Genomic DNA, 18,728 nt, shown 5'->3' with positions numbered 1-18,728 from the left:
GAGATGGGGAGACTCTCCTGGATTGTGCAGGTTAATAAATGGAAGAGGGAGACAGGTGTGTCAGAGTTAGTGAGATCTGATGTGAGAAGGACTCACCCTGCTGGTGCTGGCTTTGGAGATGGAAGAAGAGACCATAAGATGAGGAGTATGGGCAGTATCTAGGAGCTGGAAAAGGACAGAAAATAGATTCTTTCCTAGAGCTTCCAGGAGGAACACAGTCCTGTTAACATGTTGATTTTAGCTCAGTGAGACTATGTTGGACTTCTAATGTACAGAAATGTAACATAATAAACTTGTGTTGTTTTATGTCACTAAGTTTGTGGCAGAGAGAGGAAACTAATGTAACCACTATTTTTATTTTTATTTTTTAAATAATATTTTTATTGATTTCAGAGAGGAAGGGAGAGGGAGGGAGAGATAGAAACATCAATGATTAGAGAGAATCATTCATCGGTTGCCTCCCGCACCTCCTGCACTGAAGATCAAGGGGATCAAGCCTGCAACCTGGGCATGTGCCCTGACAGGGACTTGAACTGTGACCTCCTGGTCCATAGGTTGATGCTCAACCACTGAGCCATGCTGGCTGGGCTGTAACCACTGTTTTTAAAACTGTACTCCAATCTGCACCTGGCACTCCCCATTCTCCATCTTTCCTATATTTTTCTCTATAGCATTTACCATCAGTGAACATATATTTTACTTCCTTTGTTTTTTGCCTGTTCTACTCCTTCCACCCTTAAGAATATAAGCTCCATAAGGGCAAGTATTTTTCTCTTTTGTTCACTGTTGAGTTCTAGAAGAGTGCTAGGACACAGGAGGTGTTCAATAAATGTTTGCTGAATGAATGAATTTTATACCCAACACTCAGATTTGTCATCCATTCATTTCTTCATTCAACCACTTTGTTCATGTTAGGACCTGGGAACTTAGAGGCAGTCAAGATAGGTCCTTGACTTTGAGGAGATAACTATCTGGGGAGAGAAACACACACAAGTATCTATAATAAAAGATAGTAAGTATTATAGTTGAAATGACCTACTAAGTGCTGCAGAAAACCCAAGGAGGGAATTAATGATACATTCATGGATGGTGTAGCCCAAGAATTCATTCAACAGATACTTACTGAACATCTGTTTTGGGCCAGCCCTTGTGCTAAGTTCTTCAAAAAATTTTTGAAGAAATACTGGCAAAAATTCTTCAAAATTTGATCAAGATGAAAAATCCTCTGAGTTAAGAAGCTCAACACAGCCCAAGCTCAAGAAATATGAAAGAAAACCCTACTCAAGTATCAAAATTAAATTTCTTAAAACAAGTAATAATGAGATCCTAAAAGCATCCAGAGAAAAAAAACACATATCACCTACAGAGAAACAAAGACAAGGATGACAGCAAACTTCTTGTTGGAAACAATGCAAAACTGCAAGACAGGAACAACATCTTCAAAGCACTGAAAGAAAAAAACATCCATTGAGAATTTTATATCTAACAAAAATATCTTTCAAAAATGAGGAAAAGTATTTTTTTCTGACATAAAAAAACCAAGAGAATTCATTGCCCGCAGACCTGCACTACAATAAATGTTAAGGAAGTTCTTTGGTTAGGTGGAAAAATATACCAACTGGAGGTCTTGATCAACATAAAGGAGTAAATGGCATCCAAAATGGTAAATACATGGATAAATATAAAAACTTTATTTTCATTTTAAAAATATCTTTAAAAGATAATGGCTATTTAAAGCAAAAATAATAATGTATTTTGGGGTTTAAAATATTAAGTAGAAGTAAAATATATGGAAGTCATTGCACAAAGGCCATAGAGGGGAAATGAAATAGGGTGTTCTAAGAGTCTTATATGACATGTGAAGTAGGATAATATTACTTGAAAGTAGATCATAATAAGTTAAAGATGTATACTGTGAACACTAAAACAACCACTAAAAACCCCAGTTATCACTAATAAGCCAAATGAAGAGAGAAAATGGAATGAGAAAAATGTTCAATTAATTCAAAGCAGGCAGAAAAGGGTTAAAATGAGAATGAAGAACAGTTAGACAAATAAAAAATAAATAGCAAAATGGTAGAGTCAACCAGCCATATTAATATCAGCAAATGTAAAATGGTCTAATCAGGATGTCCAATAGAACTTTTGGCAACATTTTTTTTTATCAGTGCTCTCTAATACCTAGTCATATGTGGTCATTGAGCACTTAAAATGTAACTTGTGAACCAAATTTTAAATTTTGATTAAATTAAAATAGCCACATGTAGCTAGTGGCCTGTTAGTGCAATTCTAGATACCTGGATTAAAAGGCAGATATTGTCAGATTGTCTAAAAGGCAAGGCCTGACTATATGCTGGCAAAAGAAACTCCATAACTATAAAGATAAATATTTTTTAAAGAGGATGGGAAAAGAAATATCATGCAAACATTAATAAAGATTGATACATTAGTATCAAAATAGATATCAAGAAGATATAACAACTCTGAAGACAAACATTTTTATTTAGTCATCCTTGGTATTACGTTGTTGCTGGTGGGACAGTGTGTTAGTTTGCTAGGGCTGCCATAACTAAACACCACAGACTGGGTGGCTTCAATGATAGACATTTATTTTCTCATAGTTCTGGAGGCTGGAAGTCCAAGATCTGGGTGCTGCAAGGCTGGTTTTTCCTGAGGCCTCTGCTTGGCTTGCAGATGGCCACCTTTTTTGCTTATCTTTTCATGGTCTATGTATATGCACGCCTGGTACTTCTTTCTCTGTGTGTCTAAATTTTCTCTTATATGGATACTGGCCAGATTGTATTAAGATTCATTGTAACAGCCTCATTCAACTTAGCCACCACTTTAAAGGCCCCATCTCCAAATACAGTCCTACTTTGAAGCACTTGGGGTTAGGGCTTCAACATATGAAATTGGAGGCCACAATTCAGGGTTAGGGCTTCAACATAGGAATTTGTTAGGAAGACACATGATTTAACCCAGAATAGCCGGGGCATTGTTGATTACAGCTGTGCTCCCAAGAATGTGTCTTTGGGCTTCCATGGTGCAGTATAATTGTCTGAAGCACACAGTGCTTTCCCTGGCTTATGAAGACTGTAAGGCAGTGGTTCTCAACCTTCTGGCCCTTTAAATACAGTTCCTCATGTTGTGACCCAACATAAAATTATTTTCGTTGCTACTTCATAACTGTAATGTTGCTACTGTTATGAATCGTAATGTAAATATCTGATATGCAGGATGGTCTTAGGCGACCCCTGTGAAAGGGTCGTTCGACCGCCAAAGGGGTCTCGACCCACAGGTTGAGAACCGCTGCTGTAAGGCAAGAGGCAGGGCCAAGGTAGTGGGGCTATGGTTCACCTCTCGAGAGTTGTAGAGGAAGATAGAATGGGGAGGAAGGGAATCATACCTACCCAGAATCTTATGTTGCCTCTATTGTTTCCGTTGAAGTTTCTGACAACAAATTGTGCCTCTTGCTAGATCTTTTTTGTTAACTGAAGTATCACTATATACAGGGTGGAGCAAAAGTAGGTTTACAGGTGTTCATATGGAAAATAATACAATAACAATAATACAGGAATAAACTCTGTACTCACAACTGTAAATCTACATTTGCCCCTCCCTGAATTAATGAAAGGAAAACTTCATGTAAACAATGTTGTTTATTCTGACATCAGGAGAAGAACCAATCCAAAACGCTGACCCTTCCAGCAGCCCACTAGCTCTCCCCGCCCACAAGCTGCCTCTTGTTGCCATGGCGATACTGGTTTTCAGCTCATGGGGAGGTGCTAGCTGTGGCTCCACTTTGTTGAATGTTAGGAGACTGTGGTGCTAGTTCATCAATTTAGCCCCTAAGGTGTGAGGTTTGAAATTGGGGAGAGAAGAAAAAGGAGGCTGCTGAAAGGTCCTGTGGGAGAAAAGGTTTTAGGGGCCCTGAGCTACATAATCTGTAACAAAGTTAGAGCAAGTCTATAGAGCAATTTAAAAACAGATGGGCTTCCTGAAATCACCACTGTGTTTCCATGGAAACACCTCAGCTGACTCTCTTAGTTGCTATAAAGTGTTGTCCCCTCTGTATGGACAGAATCTCGGTGTCAACTAGAGGGAGAGGACTCAGGGCAGAATCAGTCAGACCAACCTGAGAAGGAAGAAGACAGACTTTAGAATCCTTAGGAGGATTCTCCTGAGAGTCAGACCTCACGCCACTAGGGGCGATGTCAAGAGTCGCCTGTCTCATGATTTTTAGGGAATAGTGGAGGCACCTTCCTTCCTGCCTCTAGGCTTTGATAACCAGAGGACATTTGCTAACCTGTAATTCATTCATTTGATAAAATATTCATAGAGCACCTAGCACTGAATTCTGCCAGAAGCATCCATCAAGCTGGGGAAATGCGTGCCGGCCACAATGAATGTCAATTGCTTACATTTCTGTGATAGATCTGCAGCAACAGAGGCTCATATTGCAAATCGTCCAAATGGCCAGGGACTTCTTTTCATCCACACCCTTGTTGTGTGTGTGTGTGTGTGTGTGTGTGTGTGTGTGTGTGTGTGAGGGCTTAGGGCACTGTGTTAGGCTGTGTTAGGTGTTGAGGTTATGAAAAGGAACAAAACCAGGCACAGGTTCTGCCCTCAGAGGCGTACAGTCCGGGTGGAGCAATAAGCATTGACATGGCAAGAATAAATGCTAATACAAATTAATGGTGCAGGCAACAAGCTCCATAGGAATTCAAAAGGGCAGCCTTTCTTCCAGGGCTGGGGTGATCAGGGAGAGGGTCATGGAGGGGGTGGGACTTGAACTGGGCGTGAATGAGGGCTGGGCTTGGGTAACTGGAGGATCTTGAAAACCAATAATTGAGGAAAGTGGCAGAAGTACCAAGACAGGAGTGAGTGTGGGCAGTTGCCCAGGGGAAAGGAGTAGACTTATTTGAGAAGAAGGGTTAATGACATGGAGAGTGAAAAATAAAATTGACTAGGGAGAGTTGTGGGCTCACGTTATCAGGGTTCGGAAGGGCATGCAGGGAGTTTAGACTTTATCATGTAGAGAGTGAAGGACTGTCAAAGGTTTTAGAGCAAGAGAGCTGCTGTTTGTTTATTTATTTTTATTTTTTGCAAAGTAATGCTGTAGGATTCTTAATCTGGCAGCCTTGTAAGGATGGTTTGAAGGAGGGAAGAAAGAGCCAGGGAGACTGGATGGGTTAGGATGGAGGTTGAGGGAATGGAAAGAAAAGGATGAGTGGATGGAATGGATGAATGGATGGATGGACCTTAGAGGTACTAAGAAGAATAGACTGTAACTGATTGGATCTAACAGAGGCGGCAAGGAGAGTGTAAGGTTTGAACTTGGGTCAGTAGGAAAGGAGTTTATACCTTTAAAAGAAATGATGCTTACCAAGCCCTATGTTAATCAGGAAGATAAGAGGAAAATCCTTGCCCTTAAGTAGCTCACAGCCTAGTAGGAGAAGACAAGGGTGATTGTAGATGCTGGGATAGAAGCATGTATAAAGTACAGTCGGGCTCACAGGAAGGAGGGGCCAATCTTCATAAGAGATCATCTTGAGCTGACTGTTGAAAGGGGGCTTGTTTGAGAAGTAATATGATAAGTTAAGGGTAATATGATAAGTTAAGGGTTATCTGACTTCAGAGTTCAGTTTGAGGTAGCCATTTATTCGATTCATTCCTATGGAGGGACCCCAGTCCTAGGGCAGGAACTCAACAGAAATGAATAAGGCTCACTCCCTGCTCTTGAGGAACTGCCTATCTAGTGAGGGGTGGGGGTGGGGGGGAGGATAGCGTTAATTCCAGCATTCACAGGTCTGTGTGGAGACCCTCCCCACCTCACCAGGTGCTACCCTGGGAATGCAGGAGTGAACAGAATGGACGAAATCCCCTCCTCATGGAAGCAGAATTGGACTAAGTGGTAAAAGACAGTTTGAGCAAAGTGCTGGGGGTGGGGGTGTAGAAAAAAGGAGGAGGGAGTTCTGACTGCTGACTGGACCCCCCGGGGGAGGCCTATGCTGTCAGGAAGCATGAGGTGACCGACGGGCAGTCTCCTGAAACAGCAGTTGGAGATGTCAGTGGGGAGCTGGGCGTAGGGTCAGGTCAGACTGCATAATGAGCCCACACTTCAGCATGTGCCTCATGATCGTGAGGGGATGTGCTGTGTCTCACCGGGCAGGCAGCTCTGTAGCGGTGACAGCTGACGCCAGGCATGCCGACCCTGTGTGGATTGTGCTCGCCAGGACTCCCTCTCCGGGGAGCCAGCCTGTCAGCCTCCTTTTCTGGGCTCTGCACTTGCTGGTTCTTCTCACCGCGTTTGCTCGGATGCCGATGGAGCCAGCACGACCCAACGAGCAGTAGTTCATTTGCTGCTCCAGGCCTATGTTCACAGGGCCCGTGTCCCAGCCAGCCACACCCAAATCCCGCCACACTGACCCAAGGCTTATTTACTGGTGTCAGAGCGTCTCTGAAGAGAGAGTGGTTGTCATAGGTTGATTTGCATCCCCCACAAATTCCCATGTTGAAGTCCTAACCCTCAGTATGTCAGAATATGACTGCATTTGAGACAGGGTCTTTACAAGATAATAAAGGTAAAATGAAGTATTAGGGTGGACCCTAGTCAAGCATAACGGTGTCCTTGCTTGACTAGGACATGTGGACATAGATGCGCACACAGGGAGAACGCCGTGTGGAGATGCAGGTGGGGATGGGGAGTGATGCTTCTGTGAGCTAAAGAATGGCAGAGATTGCCTGCAAACCTGAAGCTAGGCTCAGTCCTCAGCAGGAACCAACCCTGCTGACGCCTGGATGTCAGGCTTCCTGCCTCCACAACTGAAACAGTAAACTTCTGTTTAAGCCACGCAGCCTGTAGTCCTTTGTTATGGCCGTCGGGGCAAACTAATGCAGCGGGTCAGTGACTCTGAAGTCTTTCAAATCAGGAGCCTGTGGGGCCCATCCCACCGCTGCTCTAGGCCACACTGTCATAGTCATATCCCTCCCTTGGATGCTGTCGAAATCAGTGTTTCTGATACGGAGCCTCAGTAGAAGTTGAATTGTGGCTGACTGGCTCTCAGCTCCATCAGAGAAGCAGCCGCATATGTGTGTGTCCGTCTTTCCCAGCTCATTTGTTTTTCGGAGGATTCTCATTACTGAAAGTGTGGAGTCTCAGCCAGAGTGGCTCAGTTGGCTGAGCGCTGTCCCAGGCACTGAGAGGTGGTGGGTTCAGTTCCCAGTCGGGGCACACGCCTGGGTTGTGGGTTGGATCCCCAGTGGGGGAGTATACAGAAGGCAAACAATCGATGTTTCTCTCTCACATCTCTCTCTGTCTCCCCCCCCCCCCAAAAAAATAATGACATTAAAATAAATAGATAAATAAAAGTAGTAGTGCCTCTGGATAGGCCCTACTGGACAAGGAGGTCAGTTAAAGAATAAAAATTCAATATGTGTTTGTGGTGGTGTTTGGCCAGATTTACAAACTTATATAGAATTTTAATGAGCCAAGAGGGTTTTCATTCAAAGTCTGGGCATGAAGGGCAGAGAATCATTTCTAGTTGCCGTCACCAGCTGCTGATTCTGCTGGGGCTGAGCCAAGAGGGTTTTCATTCAAAGTCTGGGCATGAAGGGCAGAGAATCATTTCTAGTTGCTGTCACCAGCTGCTGATTCTGCTGGGGCTGAGGGGCAAGAAAGGCGTGGAAGCAGGGGTTAGTCAAGCAGGTCCTCTGGCCAGGGGTGCAGCAGTACCTGTTGTTAGAAAGAGTTCTGGCAGAGCTTACTTCTGGGGAGTTGGGCTCCTCTCGCGACTGGCAGAGGATCCGGGGTTCTGTTGGCCCCTCTCCCTCCACTCCTTGGCTTCTGCAGGGTGAGCAGCTCGCTCTGGACTCACCCTCATCCTCCAAAAGCCTCCAGAATGTCTGCACTTGCTCCTCAGGAATGGGGCACAAGTACCAGCCAATTCAACTATTTTCTTGTTACTTTTTTGAAGTCTCGAAAGCAGGCAAATGAACATTATACTCAGGATTTACCTTGGCATATCCATTAATGAGTTCTATCCACAAAAGTGTTTGAATCTCATGCCCATACTTTCTTTTTTTAATTTCCATTTTGTTTGTATTTTTCACTTGTCAGGACTTTCCTCAGGCCCTGACGTTTATCTATGTGCCAGGCGTCAAGCTAAAGATGATGTGTTAATTTTGTTCATTCTTCACAATGCCTCTGTGGTGGGGGTACTGCAGCCATCTCCATTTTACAGATGAGGCTCTACAAGGCCAGTGGCTTGATGCAGATCCGCTGGCCAGTAGACACTAGGGCCAGGATATGTGCCCAGGATTGTGACTCCAGAGCCCACGCTCTTCAGTGTGGCACCCACAGTCACCGATTTGGACTTTATGCCCATGCTGGGGGTATGAAGGTGCTTGGAATGAGTCCCGCCCTCAAGCCCCAGAGAACTGCTATGACTTGGTGATGTGGGACAAGAGAGAAACGCACAGGGCTCTGGGAGCTCAGAATGAGGAGTTTGTCTGGAACTGGGTTCTGGGAGGGCTGTCTGAAGGAATTAATGACTAAATTGGGATCTTTTGCACGGAGGAATCACACAGACAAGGGCACGGAGGCTGAGACATCAAGCTGGGGGGATGAGCAGCAGCTTGGTGTACTGGTAACCCCGGTGAAAGGAAAGGAGAGAGGCCAGGAGTGGCTGAAAATGAAGATGCAGAGAATACAGACAAGTACAGATGAGGAGACCAAGGAGGGGGATGCTGTGTTAGTCCAGGCGAGAGATGGTGAGGGCTACAACGTAGGAAAGAGATGGAGTTGGAGAGGATTTTGAATTTGAAGGTCCTGACAGCTGAGTGGATGTGGGGTTGACGAACAAGAAATCTTAGCCAACACTGAGCACTTAATATGTTCCAGGTATAGTTCTAAATGTATGGCTTATTATAACTCATTTACGTCCACAGAAACCGTAAGAGGTTTTCTAGATGAGGAGCTAAGTGAGTTGGCCCAAGGGCACGCTCATGGCTAGCAGGTGACAGTCTGGGACTCCCCTCAGGTAGCCTGGCTTTGTGGCCTCCTCTCTTCATCACCCAGCTGCACTTCTCTGAATGAGCCCGGGGACCGGGGGGGGGGGGCGTGGAGTGAGCCCACCACCACCTCTGCCTCCAGTGCCCATGACCAAGCGGATGGTGGTGCCCCTTGACCATGGATTCTGGACAGGAGCGAAGAAAGATGTTGGCTCCGTGTTACAGTGTGTAGTGCGAGGTGGTTGTGGAACACCCAGTGGAGGAATCCAGCTCAGGCCTGTGTCCTCCCGGAACCTCCTGTCACTGAGCCACGGGCTTCTGCACCCGCATAAATCATTACACTGCTTTACCTGTAGATAGCAGATAGATAAAAAAGGAAAAAAGGTTGGTGGTGCAGGGTCTAAAATCGCTCATAATCTGAAGCGATTCCTCTCTGTTTCCAGTTCACTGACTGGATGGCAGATTAAAATGTGAAGGTTTGAAAAACACACACACCAACAACACAAAAATACATAGCTGTGCCAATCTCCAGTGCCTCAGGCATAAAATTAAATTTAACATTGTATTACACATTTGAAGACTTGTCATCATAGGGCTGGCCAGACAAATATGATTTACAGTGTTAGTCTTTGAGAAATGAGTAGGAGAAATAAAATAGCAGTAGAGCTAGCACATTAAAAAACCCCATATCTGACGGTGTTAAGAAGTCCTGCTTGATCGCATTGTTTATATTGCCTCCTCTTTTGTCTGTTTGAGGGATTCTGATGTGTGGGACAGGTTTTCCCACTGAAATCTGGAAATTCAACACCCACTTTCTCCTTTCCTGGGCCTTTAATCTGCCCCCCACCTCCACCCATATTTTTCTTATTAGCTGCAGGGTTCTGTCTGCCTATGGGCTAATTTCTGAGATCTGAAGGTAAAGCTAAGATCAGGTTCTAACCCGCCCTGCCCCCCCTCGTCTGCCTGAGTGCTCCCCTTACTCAGACCCTCCAGCACCTTGTTTGAGTCCCTGTCTCTGTCCATGGTAGGGGTTTGGTGTCTTAGTGCAACTGCTCCTCTGGACAAAGCTTTCGAAGGGCCTCCGCTCAGTTCTGTGTCCTGCCCTTGGAGGCTTGTCATTTCTGTCAATATCAGAAGTGAAATATAGGTCAGCCTCACAGATCCCAGTGTTAAAAATAAAAGCTTCCTCCCCAGGCTTTGCGGGTTTGTAGATTGGCATGGGTTCTCCCCTTCCACCAACCCCACTTTCTAAATTGCTTCCTGAAGCTTAGTTGACGCCACTCTCCACAGAAGAGGAACCTGAAAATAGAGAGGAGCTGAAATGATCTCTCTTGGCAGACTCCATCCCAAAACGTGACGGTTGCCTGAATGGGAATTGTAAATAGATGCACTGAGCAGGCTTCCCTCCAGCTGTGGGGTGAGGAGTGCTGGCTTCTGGGAGCTTCAGTCCCGTTTTCTATAAAAGTGGGTCTGGCGTGGAGCCTGGGAGGAGCCCCCCTCCCTTTGTGGAGCATCTGGCGTGCCTCTCCGGTGGCAGCCCCGGGATCGGGCAGTGCAATTCCTCCACATTTTCATGAAAAGACCCCCGGTCTCATCTTTCTCAGTCCTGAACCTTGTATATGAGCTCTCTCCGAAGATTCAGCCCCTTCTCTGTGTTATTAAAATTCAGGAAGTGAAAAGCAGAGCCTTTTAATAACCGCACATTTCTTTCCTCCTGCACCCTCGTTCTTATTTCTCCTCTTCCTTCTCCTTCTCCTTTTATTCTGACTTCCCCACGTATGTCCTTTTGCCTCCATCCCATTGTGCACTTCCTACTCCTGCATAACTAGGAGATAAGTTATCCGTCACATAAAAGCCCCTGGGAATTCAAGTCTTTGAATCGATTCCTCACCCCACCCCCATTCTCAGATCTCATTTTTCAGGCTGGTCTGTGCTTGACAGGAGCTGCATTGTCGTGAGGGGACCCTAAGGATCAAGGAGACTGACATTTGGGATTTTCATAAGCCGTCTCTGCGAAGCCTGGGCAGATCTCGAAACCGACGTGTGCCTTCCTCCAACAGCTGGTAGCAGCGCTGCTTTTTTGTTGTTGCTGCTGGCAGGCCCAGGCCAGCCTCCAATGTAAGCATTTTCCCAGGGTTCAAGGAAATGGGATGGATCTGTCTTGTCTTTTAATCCTTCTGAGTTGGATTTTTCTCAGAGGTTTCTTTCTGGGTGGGGTGTGCCGGCTGCTTTTCCTCTAAACAGGAGTGGGGAGAGGGAGAGGAAGACAGCTGAGAAGGAGACTGGCAAATACATTTGGTGGGTCAAACAGAAATGGTTACATAGTTTTCTAAAGCTATACTCCAGGCCAAATTAAATGATTTCTTGGAGAGTAAAGGAGGCTCAAAAAAAGGTGTGAGATGGGTGACCTTCTATGAGCATAGCCTCCACCTGTCACTCTGCCCAAGAAGAGCCAGGCTCCCGAGGGAGCAGGAAACAGACATTCCCTCCGTTGGAGTCCATCCTCTTGGGGGGTCCTAGGGCACTTCGCTCTGTGGGGTCAGCCCTACCATGGCTTGCTCTGTGACCCTGGGCACGTCATTTGGCCGCTCTGCAGTCCTATGCCTTCGTCTGTGAACGGGGAGAATTGGACAGGAGCAGTGCTACTCAACTCTGGCTGCCAGACAGAGTCGCTGGGAGCCTGGAACCACGCCAGCAGCCAGAGCTTTCTGATTACTTTGCTCACAGGTGAGGGAGGCCTGGCTTGGGTAGCTTTCAAAGCTCCCTGGATGAGTCTGCCATGCAAACAGGGCTGAGAAGCGCTGCCTAGACCCGGGTCTCTCAAATTGCAGCTTTCACATGATTCATGTGGGACCTTGTTAAACTCGGATCCAATTCCACAGGTTCCAGTGGGGCGGAGGTTCTATCCCTCCAGCAGGCTCCTGGCCAGGCTGGTGCTGGTGTTCCCACCTCACTCTGAGCAGCAACGGCCTGGGTGGTCTTTGCAGTCCTGATAGTATATAGGGTTTCTTATTTATTTATTTATTTATTTATTTATGGCAGGAAGAGGGCAGGGAATAAGTCAAAGAGATATATATGCTTTTAAAAGATCAATGAGAAACATCAGTGATGAGAGAGAATCATTAATCAGCTGCCTCCTGCATGCCCCCTACTAGGGATCAAGCCTTCATGTTCCCTGACTGGGAATCGAACCATGACCTCCTGGTTCATAGGTCGATGCTCAACCACTGAGCCACACCGGCTGGGCAAAAGAGACATAGTTTGGTGGTAGTGGGGACGAGCTCCCTTTCATCATTTGGGAAATGTGATTCAGTAGTTGGTGGTTAGGGTTCAATTTGCATCTGTTTCGAACATTGAAATAGGTTTATTTAGGACGGATAAAGAAAATGTGTGTGTGAGTGTGTGTGTGTGTGTGTGAGAGAGAGAGAGAGAGAGAGAGAGAGAGAGAGAGAGAGAGAGAGAGAGAAGGAGAGAGAGAGGGAGAAAGGACTATGAAGGAGAATGTGTAAATGTATGGCGCTCATAGGGTTAATGTTCTATGTTAAATGAATCTTAGGTTTGGGTAGATCAATGAGGATAAATGCCTAGGCTCCCCCAGGTCCAGTTCCGGTGAGGAGATGAGAAGAGGGCCACATTTTACTCAGCTGGGATTGAAGGCGAAGATCTCGCTCCCAGAGCAGCTCCAAGGCTGGAAAATTTCATGTCCTCCGTGCCATCTTTTCCCGTGCTAAGCAGCCATCTGCTCCAATTATTCTTGAATTATAGTGACAGCTTTTGGTTTACCCAGGGTTTCGAATCATCTGAACTTAGGAGCAGAAGTAAAATTATGCCTTTCTTGGTCAGAACATTTCAGCTGGCTGCTTTTAAAAGGCTCTTTCCTTCCCACCTCTCCCCACCCCAACCTTGCTGTGAGCCACAGACACTGTCGTCATAGTGTCTGCCTGATTGCTGCACGATTGCATATGAATGTTAAAGTCAAGGTCAGCCGTAGAGAGATGCTACCTACATCTTAGTGTCTTTTCTCATCTTTGTAGAATGACAGATTCCCATACGTGAAAAAATTCTCCTGCTTTACAATTATATTTAATTAAAATTAAACACTTCAAGCCTTGTGGTAGTGATTCTTCTGCCCACATAATCATGGGGATTTCTTTTGCTTTAGAATAGGTTTCCAACAGAGCAGTATTTCTTGCTAAAATCCACAATGCAGGACTTAGTCACTGTCCTATTTTCAGGGATTCTGCTGATTTGTGGCTAAGGGGAGAAAAATGGTTTTCTAGCAAATATATTTTCTAATCTAGAGAAAATTTATGTATTTTCTCTCTCTCCATGGTTTTAATCCCCTCCCCTCCATAAGTAAAAGTTCTTTCTTTGTAGCTTCAGTGAGCTTCTGGTCATAGTTCCATGAGCCCAGTGCTCTGTCCAACTGAGCAGGCTTCTCCTGTTGTTTGCCGTGACCTTAAAATTTGGAGTTTGCAAAGGTGCTCCTTTATTATATGACTAGAGGCCCAGTGCACAAAACTTTGTGCACTCGGTCGGGGGGGGGGTCCCTCAGCCCGGCCTGTGCCCTCTCGCATTCTGGGATCCCTTAGGGGATGTCCACCTGCTGGCTTAGGCCCGTTCCCTGGCAGCCCAGGAGCCCTTGGGGGATGTCCACTTGCCAGCGGGGAGCAGGCCTAAGCTGCAGTCAGACATCCTTAGCACTGCTGAGGAGGCGGGAGAGGCTCCCGCCACCACCGCTGTGCTGGCAGCCATCAGCCTGGCTTGTGGCTGAGCAGAGAGCTCCCCCTGTGGGATCGCACTGACCACCAGGGGGCAGTTCCTGCATTGAGCATCTGCCCCCTGGTGGTCAGTGTGTGTCATAGTGACCAGTCATTCCTAGTCGTTCTGCCGTTAGGGTCAATTTGCATATTACCCTTTTATTATATAGGATAGAGGCCTGGTGCACAGATGGGGGCCGGCTAGTTTGCCCTGAAGTGTGTCCCGGATCAGGGTGGGGGTCCCACTGGGGTGCCTGGCCAGCTCGGGTGAGGGGCTGATGGCTGTTTGCAGGCTGGCCAAGCCCCCCAGCGGGGAGCCTCACCCCATGGGGGTGTGGCCAGCCTGGGTGAGGGGCTGAGGGCTATTTTCAGGCTGTTTGCAGACTGGCCAAGAGCTCACCCATGGGGTGTGGCAACCTGGGTGAGGGGCTGATGGCCGTTTTCAGGCTGGCCACACCCCCCGGCTACCCAAGCTCCCAGCTCCCAGCCTCTCCTTGTTTTCTTTTTCTGAGCAGAGGCCAGGGTGGGCTGGAAGCAGGTATCTGGGATTTATTTATCTTCTATAATTGAAACTTTGTAGCCTTGAGCAGAGCCCAGGGCTGGCCAGGGCAGGCGGGAAGCTTGGCTTCCTCCATCTCCGGGGGCAACCCAAGCCTCCTGCTCGCTCCAGCTCCATGGCCGCCGCCATCTTAGTTGGGTTAATTTGCATACTCGCTCCTGATTGGCTGGTGGGTGTAGCGGAGTGATGGTTAATTTGCATCTTTCTCTTTTATTAGTGTAGATTTTTCAAATTGCAGGCTGCAACCCATATTTTATATAGGTTATAGAAGCAATAGATTGCAGATAGCATATAAAAATGAAATAGAAGAGAATGAAAAATCAAAACACATCACACAAATAAGGGCTGATAGTGTTCAGTGAAACCTTGTGTGTGTACTGCATGCAAATGCCTTTTTTACTATGGATCATGGAAAAGAGAATTTGAAATACTTTAGAATGTATACTCCCAGGCCAAGGAGGCAAAGACATTGCATCGTGTATTTCAACTTTAATTGATTTCATTGATTCAGAGGTGGTGTCTAGACTCTGAGAGAAAGTGCTGGCATGGATTAGCAATGTATTTTGTTTTGTTTTTTGGTTAATCCTCACCCAACGATATTTTTTTCCATTGACTTTTTTTGGAATATTTAGTAAATTTATTCAAATGAAGCTTAAATGATATAGGACTGAAAATATTAGAAATCTACATACAATAGAAAGTAAATATAAATTAGCCAACTCTATGAACGTTTCCAGCTAAGCACTCATACAAATACATATTCACCTCTTTCTTTTATATAGGAATAACATATACATACTGGCACATGACATGATGATTCTGGCAAAAATATTTCGGAGACATTAAAAATATTCTCAACTTTTAAAGATGGTGTGGAATAAGTTTTATTTTTATTTATTTAATTTTTTTGAAATAAGTTTTAACAACATTGCACATGAATGGAAACCCCTGACTTCATTCCATAACTTTCATGCCAGAAGCATGTTTGGTTTTACTTTTTTTTTTTTAAAAAAAAAACAGATCTTGGTATCATATACATTTGGCTTATTAATAATTAAGGCCTCTTGTTTACACAGTATCTCAGTCTGGACAAAGAACTTTTAGTATTGATTATTTGCTATGATGTTTTAAACTTTCAAAGTCTTTCAACCTAAGAAAATAGCTGCACACATTTGAGGGTTTTCTTATAAAACACAGTCTTAAAAAAAGCACTGATGATTGGTCTCTGCTTTTTCTAGTAATAGTTTTGTCTTATTTTTTTCACATAGTATGAAGTATATTCTTATGAGGGACTGCATTAAGATCTAGTAGTTCTTCAACAATGTTGCCAAGTAGCCACATAAATCCCAAATGCAGCAAAGGAGAACAATTTTATAGTGAACTTCTACCTTATTGAAGTTGAAGCTACTCCTTTCGGATATTAGGGTGAAGTAGATTATTAGGGTTTCGTTAGTGGTTTCATATGTGGCTTTAAAAGAAAAGGTGTTGATTTCTCCCACAGTTCACAGTTCTCCAATGAGACTTGTTTGGAAATCATATAGTCCAGGAATGTTTTGAATAACCAAATGCTCTTTAGTAGATTCAGTGCCTTTCAATGCAACTGTAATAAATGAGCATCTACATCCTTAGCTATATTATCAGTATATCCTGGAACCAAAGTAAGATGGTTTTCTTTCCTTTTTTTTTTTTAAAAAAAAATATATTTCCATTGATTTCAGAGAGGAAGGGAGAGGGAGAGAGAGACATAAACATCAATGATGAGAGAGAATCATTGATCGGCTGCCTCCTGCACGCCCCCCCGCTGCGGATCAAGCCCACAGCCCAGGCATGTGCCCTTGACCAGAGTCGAACCCGGGACCCTGCAGTCATCAGGCCGATGCTCTATCCACTGAGCCAGACCAGCTAGGGCTAAGATGGTTTTCTTGTTCCCACAATCGACTTAATTGTTGTTTCAAAATCTGAATATTTCCATCATTTATAATTCCTGTTTTGGGTGGTAGTTCTGACTACCACCTTTTTATGACTGCTTGAAGCCAGTTTAAACCAACTATTATATATTCTTCAAATTTGCTTTTAAGTCGAGACTTTACAAGAGGCAACAAGTCTACACAGCAGCCAAGTGAGATGTATTGTTTTTCTTCCTATGAACTATCGCTGAGCACAGGAAGGCACCACTCCAAGGTCTTCTATCCTCACCAGATAAGCATCAAGTTCACTTATACGTCTTTCTCCAGAAAGTTAAAGCTACATTCAATCTCAAACTTCTGCTGAACAAAACTTTGCCATTGTTTCATGATCCTCAGAAACCTCAGGAAAAACCCACTGTATTGTGATGATGCGCTTTCTGTCTGTGAAGAACCAGAATCACTGGCGTTAAGCAAATATGTTGGACTATCATGGTGTAATTTTTCAGGCAGGTGGCCTGTGCAAGCCAGTTCATTTTCTTTATTTGCCATGTCGTAGTCCCCACTTCAAGGGGACTGTTTCCTTTTAAAGCAAGAATTTGGAAAAGGATAATGAACTTACCTTTCGTAGTTTATCTGGGCTTTTCACAATGTGTCCAACTGTTCTATTTATGTAAGCAGCCAACCGTTTTGGAAATTTCTTAACCACCTCCATGTTCCTATTAGTGAAATTAGAAATCCTTTTTCTAGGACAATCAATAGAGTGATCCTCAATATTATTATAAAAGTTCAGTTTTTTAACATTGTGGGTTTCAGATGCCATAATCTCCCAAATACCAGTGCCTCCTGGTACCCCGGCGCCTCAGTCCAGCCCCATCGCTGACCAACTGTGCCTGGAAGCCTAGAGAGTCCCCGGGCTCCCGGGCCAAGCCCCACTCAGGGCCATTCAAACGCAGCCGCGCACCCCCATTGACTTTCTTTCTTTTTTCTTTCTTTATTGATTAAGGTATTACATATGTGTCCTTAGCCCTCCCCCTATTGCCCCCCCCCCACTCATGCCCTCACCCCCCGGTGTCTGTGTCCATTGGTTTGGCTTATATGCATGCGTACAAGTACTTTGGTTGATCTCTCCCCCTTACCCCCACCCTCCCCTACCTTCCCTCTGAGGTTTGATGGTCTGATCGATGCTTCTCTGTCTCTGGATCTGTTTTTGTTCATCAGTTTATGTTGTTCATTATATTTCACCAATGAGTGAGATCATGTGATATTTATCTTTCTCTGACTGGCTTATTTTGCTTAGCATAATGCTCTCCAAAAAGCTCTTCACGACTTCCTTGGACCTTTAAGAATGTTTTTTCTGGAATTTTATTAGCCTTGACGAGCACTCTTACCCAGTGTCCCCATCAACTTCTTGTTCTTCACAAAGTGTGCTTATTTGCTTCTAATTTCAAGTTTATTTTTATCCTTTCTATGTATGTGGACCATTAATTTTTTTAAAATCCTCACCCGAGGATATGTTTTTATTGATTTGAGAGAGAAAGAGAGAGAGAGAGAGAGAGAGAGAGAGAGAGAGAGAGAGAGAAACATCAATGTGAGAGAGAACATCAATTGGTTGCCTCCTGTACACACCCTGATCAGGGATCAAACCCACAACCATTTGGGACTATGCTCCAAACAACAGCCATATGGCCAGGGGGAACCAGTAATTTTGAAGCAGATGTGTTGGATATGATAAATCCTCCCATGTTGCTCCCTCAGACTACTGTGTGCCTCTTCCTTGTCTCTAGTCTGTGCACTCACCTGCTGTTAAACACAGAGCATGAAGAGGTGGGTCTCAAAGGTATTCCTGTGGGAGACCTTGGATGCAGTGCCCCAGCCCCTTCCAACGGCATCTCACTCCAACTCAGGCTGCCAGCCACCTAAGGGATAATAGTAATGAAAGCAAATATTTTTGTGAGCTATGTGCCACCTATTTATGTATTATTTTATATAATCTTCTCTTTGAGTATATTAGAGGCCTGGCGCACGAAATTCATGTGCGGGTACGGTCCCTAGGCCTGGCCTACAACCAGGGCCATCTTCCCTGGCTGCCTGCAGCTGGCCCCGCCCCCCCCCATCCCCAGTCCCCCCTTCGCCATCGGGTGATCAGTGCCTGATGGCCGGGGGAAGGGACCGAGAGGTTGGTTGTTCCTGCCTGCTCGCCGGCCCCGCCCCCGCTGTAGGTCACCCTCTGTGTGTGCAGCGACTGGCAGGGCGGGGGCCTTGGCCTGGCGTTGCCCGCGTCCCCTGCCACCCACCCCCGGTTCTCTGTTTGCCATAAGGTGATCGGAGCCTGCCGGCCAGGGAAGAGGACCCAGAGGTTGTAAGTGTGCCTCATAGTGACTGGTCCAGCAGTGTTCTGGTTGGTCTGCTGTTAGGGTCAATTTGCATATTACCCTTTTATTATATAGGATAGAGGCCTGGTGCACAGTTGGGGGCCGGCTGGCCTGCCCT

At 45.4% G+C, this 18,728-nt stretch overlaps 1 pseudogene; it reads right to left on the bottom strand.

Annotated features, from left to right (window-relative positions):
* Nucleotides 1-15,922: 15,922 nt before the first annotated feature.
* Nucleotides 15,923-17,058, bottom strand: LOC102426350 (annotated as a pseudogene).
* Nucleotides 17,059-18,728: the final 1,670 nt, after the last annotated feature.

Source organism: Myotis lucifugus, unplaced genomic scaffold, assembly GCF_000147115.1.
Source record: "Myotis lucifugus unplaced genomic scaffold, Myoluc2.0 scaffold_12, whole genome shotgun sequence".
Taxonomy (NCBI): Eukaryota; Metazoa; Chordata; class Mammalia; order Chiroptera; family Vespertilionidae; genus Myotis; species Myotis lucifugus.
This window is presented reverse-complemented; position numbering and strand designations above follow the sequence as displayed.